The sequence below is a fragment of the Ochlerotatus camptorhynchus genome, unplaced genomic scaffold, assembly GCF_037179485.1.
Source record: "Ochlerotatus camptorhynchus isolate MF236.1 unplaced genomic scaffold, CSIRO-AGI_Acam_v1.1 ptg000370l, whole genome shotgun sequence".
Taxonomy (NCBI): Eukaryota; Metazoa; Arthropoda; class Insecta; order Diptera; family Culicidae; genus Ochlerotatus; species Ochlerotatus camptorhynchus.
The window spans coordinates 6347037-6359139 of record NW_027040858.1 but is presented as its reverse complement, the minus strand read 5'-3'; the positions used below and the strand labels follow the sequence as shown (position 1 = coordinate 6359139).

The following is a 12103-nucleotide window of genomic DNA, read 5'->3' as shown; positions in this document are numbered from 1 at the left end:
TATTCTATAGCAGTGCCTCTAGTGGTCAGATTTGGAATGTTTTGACAGCATTTTTTTTTACGTACACGTGTTTCAGTGGTGAAAGTTTCATCTTAACACGTGAAGTATTAAAAAAGTTGTACTAGATGGAAGACGAGAAAGAAAAATTGACCTGTACACCCACGTCGAAAACCCGACGTGGTCAATTTGAAATATCACGAAAAAGTTGACAATTGCCATTTCTACCGTGGGAGATGTTTTCCAGTGTGGCCCGGAAGGTTCAAAGCAAACGTCGTGCTGAAATTTTGGATCGGCAGCTGAACTGGAAGGTGTTGAGGTCGATCAAGAGAAACCCAGGATGTCGCCAAAAAATACGGTACCAGCCGTAGTACCGTCCAAAGGATCCGTCTGCAAGCAGGTGCTTCCAAGCAACCAAACAAGACGATGAAGCAGAATCTAGTGGCCAGAACACGCGCCCGGAAGTTGTACGACCGGGTTTTGACGAAGTACAGAGGATGCCTTCTCATGGACAACAGAATCTATGTCAAGATGATTTTCAGGCAGGTTCCCGGACAAAAGTTTTATCTGGACACACATGATGCCCCAGCAAATTCAAGTTTGTTTTCGCCGATAAATTCGCCCGGAAACTGATGATCTGTCAAGGAATTTTCAGCTGCGAACTCAAAACCAGTGTGAATTCCATTTAGCATTTTTTCATGAATGTGCAATAAAATACTTTCATCTTGACAAAATTACATTTTTCTTACGTCAAATCAATCCCGAGAAACACCTGGTTTCATGTGTCCGGATTCTAAGTGGATCAGACTTTATTATTGAAGTCAACCGTGTCAGTATAAATTTGATACCGTTAGCTATTTATATGAAACCGGAAAAAATGTGTTGAGTACCCCGGCAAAACTAGGAATCGAATTACCTAAATCCAGTGGCCACCTGCTCTTGAAATTTACTCTAAAGATCTCTTTGGATTCTTAAAAATTCTCGGTAGAATTTGCTTTAATTTTTCTCCATTATATTCTTTACAATTCGCTTGGAATATTCTTGGAAATCTCGTGGTATGCCATTCAGAATTTAGAAAAGTGTTATCTCATTTTCATGGATTCCACCTCAGAATTCCATAGCAACTTTTACCAGAATTTCCTTAAACATCAAAGCCACCGAAAAATGTTACTCCAGCCGAGTTACTAACAAAAAAAAATTACTTAGAAAATCGATCATCGCAGTTAGGCCCTTATGATTCTGAACGCTAGATTTATTTTGTTTCGCGTAATCGCGAGTTTGATATTTCAAACAATAATGAAACATTCTCTGCAACTTACCTTTTGAGAAATGTATTGTGATGTAGGAAGTAGCTTAGTTGAGATAAGTACTGATGACCTTTATTACCCCACATTAATAAACATACTCAGTTTAAACAAATTGGTAAACAACAACAAAAGCAGGTTGATCATAATCAACATAACCTAGCTCCTCAACAAAAAAGCTGATTCATGCTTTCAACCGAAAACACCAGGATTCTTGGAGCCTTCGAATGAAGAATTTATGTCACGTTAGTCACGTTGCACTGTGCATGGTTTCCTTTTTTTCTAATCTTATCTCGCTCCAAAGATCGCAATCTACCCTCGTTCTAACAATCAATATTTTAGTAAACTGACGACATGCTTCGAGCTTCTTCGCCAAATTGCACAAGTCACAACGTGCTTGCTTGGATTGGACCACGCGATCAGTTCTACACGCGACAATCAGCGAATCGATCAACGGTGAGGAAGGAAGAGTTTGGTTTTCTCTACTTATTTATTTTGCCACTAGGGTTTTCAGGGGCGTAGTTTCCTTCAAATCATGAGGGATGCTATTTTCGGCGACACAGGTGAGAATGATACTATTTTTGGTTTGGTTGCTTACCTGTGCTTTTGGTCGGCAGGTGGGTGGGTGCAATTGCAAAGCAATTAGCGTGGCAGACTTTTGCCGCCACATTTTTGTTTACCCATCCGGCACGGGATGTAGGATTGATTGGTCAGTTTTGCGGATGATTTCTAAAGGCTATTCTCGACTGATATTCGTCTTAATCATCACCTATGATTACCGCTTTCAGTCGAAATGGATTTCCAAAAAAAAAATCGATCGAAAACGAAAAGAGGAGCTTGGAGGCCATAGTATTAACCTTTCAAGAATGAGGAAAACTTCAGATACCACAAAATAAATAATCCACCCACAATCACTTGCTGCAGCTATAAGTAAAAGGATGTGGGAAGGTAGGTAGAAGGAGGTAGGAAGCCTTGACTACTGCCATCAAAGGTTTGGTCATACATATGCCGCGGATACACTTGTATTTCAAACTATGAGCATGAGCCTTATTTGTATAATAAAACTCATGCTCATCCATGGTCACACTTGTATAGTGTTTGTATATTGCTCATAATTATTATGTCATACAAGTGTATCTGCGGCAATAGGATCATAATATTTACATAGTTTCAGGTATCCATGAGATGAATGGACATTGATAGCAAAACAAATGAAAGAAAAAGACCTACTGCGTCATGATTACCTGGGTTGGATTTGTACAATAAAGGATGTCCTTAAAGAGCTTTAACTGTTGAAATTCAATCAGATGAATGTGGTACCTGCCATTTGCTCTAATTGCATTGCAGTTTGCGTTGGTTTGAAATTGCAATTACTCGATGAACATTTCAAATGGTCTTATCTGCTTTGATCGATTGTCTTCATCGAGTTTCTCTTTTGATAACCAAGCCTACGCAAATGCATTTCGTGTTATTTTTGCCACACAGTTTGATAGCAGGAATTTCTATATTGTACTTAGAACGTTGAACACAGCAGGAAATGTTGAAGTTGAGTTATTAACGAGAGAGAAAGTCGATAAAGAGAATCGATCAATGCAGATAGGACCTTTTGAAATGTTTATCTAGATTAGAGAAAGAAAACAATAAATATACAAGCATGCTCACTAGGGTGGGTCAACATTAAAACCCCATGTTCTCTACTGCTCTTTTGATGCGCATTGAGGTCCCCAATAACTGTGCATAATTTGAGATAGTTTGGTTATGATCTGGATTTGCGGGAGAATTTTAAATTTTGAATGGGAAATAACACGAAAATATTCATTTACTTGTCAAAAATTCAAAAATTGCTCAATTTTAACCAAACCTCGGACTTAGATTCATTTCCCCCGCAAATCCAGATCATAACCGAATTCGCTCAATTTTTTCACAGTTGTTGGGGACCTCAACACGCATCGAAAGAGCAGTGAAGCACATACGGTTGTGATTTACCATATAAACTTGACCCACCCTAATGCTCACACCGTGTTACTAAACATTAGCTTTTGAAATAACATTTAATAGTTTGAATTACATAATAAACATCAATTGTCATCCATATGAACCGAATCATATTTTTATTTTCCGCACTTCGACAGGTGAAACCGTAATCGAAATGTGTCTTCCAGTTGGACTACCAAACGGCTCCACTATCATCACCTCTGCTACACTACATTCAAAAGGATTTTCTCGCTGCTCTTGAGAGCGGAATGTCCCTGCACAGAGCACACATCATAATGTGCGAGCACTTTTGTCAAACTACTCTCTGTTCGCTCAAGCAATTGGCCACTCCGATTGGTCCTGCACTGCGCTGCGGCGGCGGTCAGACAGGTCACCACATTCTCAATTTTCGAACCGATGGATGGCTCCGTGTGCCTTTTAGTGAGGAAGAGAGTGAAAGAGCAGATGGAGAGAGAGAAACCTTATCGCGCCTACTCTTCTCGGCTGTCAGACGACGGAGAGCGGTAACTATTGTGCATTGACCGGCGCGACCGAGCGACATTCGAATTTATTACCAGACGTCGGGAAGCAGGTCGCATTCAGTCTTCGATAAACAGTCGAAGCATATGGACGTACTCTTGTTCAGTTGTCCGCAAAAAAAATATAAAGGTTCCTACTACATCACAAACAAATGATAGTACCTAAAGCTTAACTAAGCAGACAGTCAGTAATTGAATATACAGAGTAGGAATCGCCGTCGCCAATTTTTGGATTGGAACCAATCAGCGATACATCAGTTCAAGCTAAACAACCAGTGCCGCACAGCATCCACCAGTCCGTCCATCAGCAATCATAATACTAATATCAGATGTGTTATCATCAACAAGTGAGAGAAAAAGAGAATTTCTCCAGATAAGAGACGCAATCCAGCAAAGTGAAGAATAATGTAATTTTTTAACAGGGAGAAAGGAAGAGATTCGGAGAGTGAAGTGAAATTACGTCTTTTGTTGTAGAATATACCTTTTGAAAGCCAAATTGGTAATGGCAGTCGTGTAAATGTTCCGTTGAAGTGTAGTGAATTCGCCGTGGAAAATCGGTGTACAAGTCTGTAACTTTGTCCCAAAATTGCATGTATAGTGTGAAGATCAAGTAGACCAGTGCGAGAAATTGCGAAAAGCTGAAAGTGTACTGTTCCTAATGTCTAGAAGAAAGCTAAGCAAAAAGGAAACATTCTACACAATCCGCAAGCACAGCTAGCGGCCTTTTGTGAAATGAATAGCTTCAAATAAGATTACAGCGAAAAGCCGGTGTGTGAACTTTCTAAAAATACTCGTTTCAAGACATAATACAGTCGAGAAATCGAAAATTTCCACGCGCATTTTCTCGAAGTGGACGCCGCCGTCGGAATTGGTAGTCGTTAATACTGCAAGGATCAGGCAGCAAAAAAAATTGATCCACCATACTACGCCATACGTTGGGCGAAAAAATAACGACCGTGCTACAAAGCTACCAATTCGTGGATAATTCGCTCCATTCGACGTGTCAGTGCAATACCAATCAACTGAGCCAAGTAGGCGTTGCTTCGTATTCGGATTTGAGGTAAGTTCACCAATGTATGCCTACTAGGTTAAACACTCGAGCTTTCGGAATGCCTTTATGTATCAATGACAAGCTTTACAAACCGTATTTGTCCACCAAAGGGCAAATATGATACCTCGTCGTCGGACATATGTTTGTAAACATTATAGGTATGTATACCCACGTCAGCAACTAGCATTACGGTTGCCACCAGCAACACTCTGGGCCAGCAACATATGCGTCCAAATATTGGGGGTGTAAACGAAATGAAAGTTGTCGTCAAATAATCTCCGACTCGGTTGCATTGCCTGCCTGCCTGCCTGGCTGCCTGCACGCCAACACATGGAATGTCATCGTCGTGGCAATGCAGAGGAAAAGAGGAACAACACACAGTCAAGAAGCCAGAAACACTCCACACCGGATCGAAAGTGCCTAGAGCTGGGCCCTTTTCAATCCAGTTGAAAAGCCCATAGAGTAGCGAGCTAAAGAGCGAGAAAAGCACACAAAGCAGCAACCTTTTAACATTTTCTCGTTCATTGAATTGACGCATGCTTTGATTTGGTGTAGGTTTCGGGTTTTAGGGCCTGCTTCCTCTTTGCATGGAATGCATATCCACATCGTACGATGTGGTGATTAACGATGGGCCTGGGTTCTGCCTCAAACTTGGTCTACGTTGATGTTGGATTGAATGATTCGAGAAATGCAGAGCAACTAGAGGGGAAGATGAATTTTTGATTTCATGTTTGATCTGTGTCCATTCGATGTAAGCTTTGGGTGTTGTAGACGCTAATAGGATGTGAAATTGACATTAAATGAAGGTGTCTAAAAGCGCTTAATTGTTTTGTTTTCCTTTTGGCATTGGGATGCGATAATTGATAGTTTGGGATGCGTTAAAAAGTTGAACTAATCAAAGTTATTATTCAAAAGCGAATTTTCGTTGCTATTTAAATTTGTATTATCAGAATCGGGCGGGCTGTGGAGTCGGAGTCGGACACATTTTTGGGCAAAAGGAGTCGGAGTCGAACAAAAGTACCACACTCCGACTCCTAGTTTGACTATTCTGAATAACGTTAGGCTAGGATGTTAAGTTAGTCCACATGCAGTTTTTTGGCTCATGACAGAACCATTGTGACCATTTTTATTAACAACTAGAAACCAATTTATAATTGTCTGTCCTTGTTTATAAGTGAGAGGTACTAGCTTCGCGTCAAATGACATTATTCCTGTTCTCAGATTTTTAAAACGTAATATATAGCCCTATATTCTAATCTGTTCCATAATGCACCAAAGCTCTTATTTACACTAATCTGTATCTATTTAATGCATATTTTTTTTTATTTAAATCGTTTCCTAAGTCAGTGGAAAGGTAAAAATCAAATTACGCGAAGTCACTGATAAAAGTGATCCATTGCGTTGAAAGATTTATGTAGTTGATTTCCATCGTAGTTGTCGTCGATTTCTTTTTTTTATCTTTAAAGAGATTTTCAGCCGTTGGTTGGTTCGTCTCTTTTTCGTCGTCGATTCGTTCAGTGATAGCTTATTTCTTATGGAAATTGTGACCAAATTCTTCAAAATGTTGGCAATTCAGTCATTGTGACCAATTTCAATGAAATTGAACCGGTATTTACAAAAAAAATATGTCCATATTCGATTAAAATGGTGAAAAGGTGTGATAGATTCAGTAAGAAGTTGTCAAACTCTTAAAATCGTACCCATTTCTTTTGGAAATTTTAAAATTTCTCACAGCTGGAAAACAACCGGAAATTTTAAAAGTAAGCGGGAAAACCGGGAAAAACCTAAAACTCTACCGGTGAACCGGGAAAAATCAATAATCCTTAACAGATGGCAACTTTTTTACCCCAGAGTTGCAGTATCAACTAATGAAAATGGCTAGTTCATTACTAAAAAAAGATTTCCCTTTCTGAAACTTAACTATAAATCTCAATGTTCCTTGTTTTATTAATACAATTATTATTTTATTCACTTTCATAAAGAGCTTTCGAATTATCATCATCATACTATAAACACTAAAGTGATGCAAAATTTGAAATTTTCGCTCCACAATACTTAAACGATTCCAAATCGGATCCTGACTAACCTCTCAAAATTTGAACCCATTTGGTGAGAAACTGAGATGGCACAAACCATTTGAAGATTTTTGTTCATGTCTATCTAATAATTCACCATATCGGTCTGCTTCAAAAGCTTTCAACTTGTAGGAAATTTTCCCAGCTACAACTTTGCTGAAGACCACTTTTTGATCAAATGCATGGATCGAAAGTTATCAATGGTTCAATGCGCTGATGTCTTATGATCATGCTCAGTCAACTGCTCAGTAGGCAACATTGATGTTTCTGGGGCGTTGAATAGGACACAAACATCATGGCTACTATGTCACACTGCGAAATACAGTGTTGCCTACAGAGCAGCTGCTTGATCATGTCATAAGTTTACCAATCTCTTAAACAATTAATAAGTTTTTCCTGTATCTTTTTACATAGAAACGATCTTCAGCAAAGTTGTAGCTGAGAAAATTTTCTATGAGAAAGGCTAGCGAACTGTTTCGCAGCTCAATATGGAAAAAAGACTAGAAGGCAATGAACAAAAAGTTGAGATTTCCCATAGTAATTTACATGTAAACTTCAAATGGCTTGTGCGAAGTCTGTTTCTAACCAAATGAGTTGTAACTTTGGAAGGCTTATCAGGACCCATTTGAAACCATTTAAGCACTGTGGAGCGAAAAAGTCAAATTTTGCATCAGTCTAATAAACACGTTCGCTGTCTCACTGTCTGGAATCGATTGACCACGAGCCAGCTCTTTATTATTCCTTCAACCCACGTATAATAGTTTTCTCGTTCAAGAGCATAAATTATCCTTGCATTTTGTACGATTCGAAATCATAGTTAACATACAATTTTTATCCGAATTTCCATGTTCATAATCGTCTCTGTCTCTCTCTTAATTATCATAGAATTTTTCTCTAAATTAAATGCTTGTTAAAATTCATTTGAAACTCTCCTAAAACTTTCCTTGGAATCCTTTGAAACTAACCTGAAAACTCGATTCATTTATCATTTTCTTCGAACTGTACTCAAAACTCTTCTCAGAAACCCTTCGAAATTCCACATAAATCCTTCGAATTTACTTCTGAATTTTCTTGAAATTTTCCTTTGAATTTCATTTAGTTCTGTTAAGAATCTTCCTTCGTATTCTTTTGAAATTGTCTACTGATTATTCTTTAATTTATGGTTGTAATTCTCTTTGAATTCTCATCAGAGCTCTCGTAATGTTAATTAAAATTCACCTGCTATTCTCATCAAAATCATATCATTTGGAGCTTTAAGTGCTCCGCACAATTCCTATGGAATTCTTCTAAGAATAATTTAGGATTTATCTTACCTTCTCCCCAGAATTATCTTGAAATTTATCTTAGAACTCTTTAGGACTGTATGTAGGGTATACGTCCCTAACCTCGGTCTAATATGCAGCCATCGATTACGTTTTTAATCATAACTCATCAATGAATTTACCTGCAAACGATATTCTACTGCTAAATGGTATGCTTAGATATGCTTATCATGTCGTTTGCTATCAGAAACCACGAAAAGTTGAAAAACTTACTTTTTTTAAGACAATAACTCACGAGGGAAATGTATGTAATATGGGTCTATTGTCCCCAAATTGGGTCTATTTATGGATGCAACTTCGTCCTATCTTGTTTGATCCTCAAAAAAACGCTCTTGGTAACGTTTTCTGATGTATTTTTTTTTATCACTATCACTGTTAACTTAATGCTCTTCATTCCTCAAAACATTTCTTAGAGAAAATTTTACGAAAACTACATTAAATCACTCAATTTAAAAATTAAAAATTAAAAATTTCGCTTATCGTCTTTTGACCGCAGAATATCTAAATCAGAACATTGTGATGTTCATTATACAGGTTTGGCAGAAAAAATCTCCCTTCCTGTTCGTTCCTTATCATCCAAATGCAAAACAACATTGTTGACGTTACTCTTATTGCTATATGCTGTCAAATGAATTTCATGGGCCATAGTTAGGAACATAGAAAAGAAATGTGTCCCTAAAGTTGGGTCCATGTTTTACTTGTGAAAACGTTGTTAAACAATTAAAATAAACATAAAATATTCAAACAGCAACTGTAAGTTTTACGTCTAGTGTGTATTATCAGGTAATTCCAATCAATAAATGCCATAATCAGGCCATTTGATGATCGTCAGTCAACCTTCCCATCTTAACCTTATAAGTCATGGCGGCTAAAAACTCCGAACATTGTGATATTCTCAACCAGTTTTATTACTTACGAGAGCTGAAAATGTATTGAAATGTTGTGATATAAATTGATTTGTGTGTGGTACACATTTATCAACCATCAGTGATCAATATTTTCCTTATTTTTTGTGTAATATTCCTTAATTAATTATTTATTTGCGTGATAGGCCGAATGAAAGGACTAGACCCACATTACATACCGTAACCCTATATAAAAATTATCTATGAATTCTGGTTAGAATTCCTAAAAATTTCATAAGTTCCTCCTCAACACTTCATTTCTTTTTTTAATTCTGCTTAAAATTCTCGGTATTCTCGTCAGAACTTTATAGATAAATTTTTAAATTGTAAGAACCCTGAATAGTTTAAGGGCCCATAATAATGATTTTGATTTTCAAAATCACACATTTTTTGTATTTTTTCAGTCGATTTTTTTTAAAGTCACACATCTCGAAAAAAAAAGTCGTCACATAAAGATTTCAAGATTTCTTAATACAAAAATCATGAATTCAATCTTTACAATTCGGCCTAATTTGGTCACATTTACTTTTAGTATATTTTATACAATCACTCCACAGCTAAGGATTACTTCCAGGTGATTAACAAGCTGAACTTACTGAATATAGATTTCTTACAAATTTCTAAAATTTGCTCTTGGATAAGTTTTAAAACATGTAATCATTGAAGACGTTTTTTTTCTGAGTACACAGGGTGAATATCGGCTTCGGCACCCATTGGCCGTTTTTGGCAACCAAAATTGAAACGTAAATTTCACTGTATTGTTCCATCAAAACACTTCGCTGAATGTATTCAAACGATTCCTTAGTCTTTCAGCTGCAATCTGATTACATTTTTACGACTGAGCAATCGTGGTAATCAATGGCTTATTTCGAGTTGCCGACAATAGAACAGCTGGTTAACACCCAGTTCAAATGGAAAGGTTGCCGAAGAAAAAGAGACTGCCGATAATAGTCACACACAAGCATGGGAAAATTCATACTGAAAGGCAACCGAACAATTTTCTCTACCGAGGGAGAACCAGATTGAATGTGTAAAAACCGAACGCTAATGATTTAAATAGCCGAGTACATTGATTTAAATCAGTTGAATTGACCAAAAGCAGTTTTACGGAATTTGCGTGACGCTTACGTTTATGTGATTTTTTCTCCTTGATTTGTTTTCCGTCGATCTTGTTTTCCGTGCTGAGCACCAAGGCTACCGACGCCAGTGAGGCAGCTTCTACACCTGGACCCTACTTATCGACCCAGCAGCTCATGAACCGGGAACCAACGGCTTTAGTTCTCTTCCGAAGGAAGGTGTGATCAGAGATGTTATGTCTCAGAACATCCCGGCGGCGCCGACTGGGATTGAACCCAGGCCTGCTGGGGTGAGAGATAATCACGCTTACCACTACATCACCGGCACCGCTCCACGTTTATGTGTTGCAGAATAATACTTTTCTCCATGTTAATACAAATTTAAATGTGTAAATTTATGTGTAAAGCTAGAAAGTAAAAAGTGATTCTTTCTGCAAAATTTTCACTGAGCTCACTCAGCAGAATGCGATCGTAAAAGGTTCAGCATGCAAAACATAAATGTGAGGAGTCAGTGAGGAATATATAGAAACGTCAAAGTGATCCGATGCCAGCATTTCGGTGAGCAGTTCGCGAAAAGAATAATATTCAAATCAATCGTCAAATGCGTGAACGATGATCGAAAATAAAGAATTACGTCTGTTTGTCTATGGTATAAGGATGTATCCAATTTCCACAAGCTATGACACTTCGCGTTAAATATTTTGACCAGGTAGTTTAGTTTAATATAGTTCGTTAACTGAAAGGAACTATTAGAATATTTAAAAAATCCCACTAACCGTAGCCAAATGCTAACCACAGCCAACAAATGGTTCAGCCGGTAACCTTCTTTTGACAGTTGTCAAAAAGGGCTGCATACAGTTGTTATTTTCACAAAAAATAAATAAGCCCCTTTCATTTAGCGAACGTTTATACAGCCTCAAGCTATATTCAAAAACGTTATATGGTATGAGGCAACCTTTACTCAACCTCTATACAAGCAAATCTGGCGAACTTAGTCAGCTACTCATGGCTGATGGGACGGTTGAAACAAGATCTTATTGCATTTCCATTTACGCTTCTAAACAGCTGTTATCCTGCTGTTTAGTTGTGTGCAAACTTGAAAGGCGCTTATTCAACCTTTTCCCGGTTATCCAATAATCACTACACAGCTTTCTGTGGAAGCCGGCTTATATATTATCTACGCTTTTTTTGTTGGAGGAATTGATTGAGTTTATTTTGCGGTGAGAATCAAATTATTCGAAATTAGTTTTAATAAGCACACCACCAAATTATTTACCCTGCACCGGAACCTGGAATCGAACTCGAGACGACCGTATTGGCAAACCTTGACACTACCAACTTCGCTATGCCAACATTTTGAACTGACGTAAACAACTATACATGGCTTTCTGCAATAATACCGTTGAGTAGAGGCTCTATAATAGTGCACATGAATCACTTTTCTCGACTAGTTACTTCAGCTTTGTAAAGGAGTAAGGAGGAGTAAAAGCTGTAAACTGCACACGTTTAAAAAAACCTAGTTGACTATAAAAATGCTTCCAAAGTAGAGCTAACACAGTTTATTAGCTGAGTACAGGTTGTGTAGTTGTTGAAAGGGCACTTTTGATGTTCATGTTATTCAGCAAGAGTGGTTGGCTGTATAGAAACCATCAAATGAGTAATATATTCACTTTATTAGCTTTGTTTTGCAAGTTGAAAGTTGATTAATATTTGCATAGAAGTGGTATTAGCGTTTATTTGCTGCTGTTTTTTCAGTGCCAGTCGCACAATAAATAAATCGAATAAAGTTGAGTAAACACTCTCCAAAACTATTTTGCTAGCTTCTGCTTGTAGCTGTATCTGCAGCTTTTTTCAGCTACT

General features: G+C 37.7%; 2 protein-coding genes across 2 annotated transcripts in view; both read left to right on the top strand.

The window, feature by feature from the left end:
- The window catches only part of Eato (Engulfment ABC Transporter in the ovary), a 218506-nt gene that overhangs the window by 132790 nt on the left and 73613 nt on the right, over positions 1 to 12103 (top strand). The gene's annotated exons all lie outside the window — the stretch shown is intronic.
- Positions 3875 to 12103, top strand: part of Gbs-70E (Glycogen binding subunit 70E) — a 78781-nt gene continuing 70552 nt past the window's right edge. The window contains exon 1 of the mRNA XM_065232637.1: positions 3875 to 4874. The gene's annotated coding sequence lies outside the window, so the exon portion shown is untranslated. The remainder of the gene's footprint in view (positions 4875 to 12103) is intronic.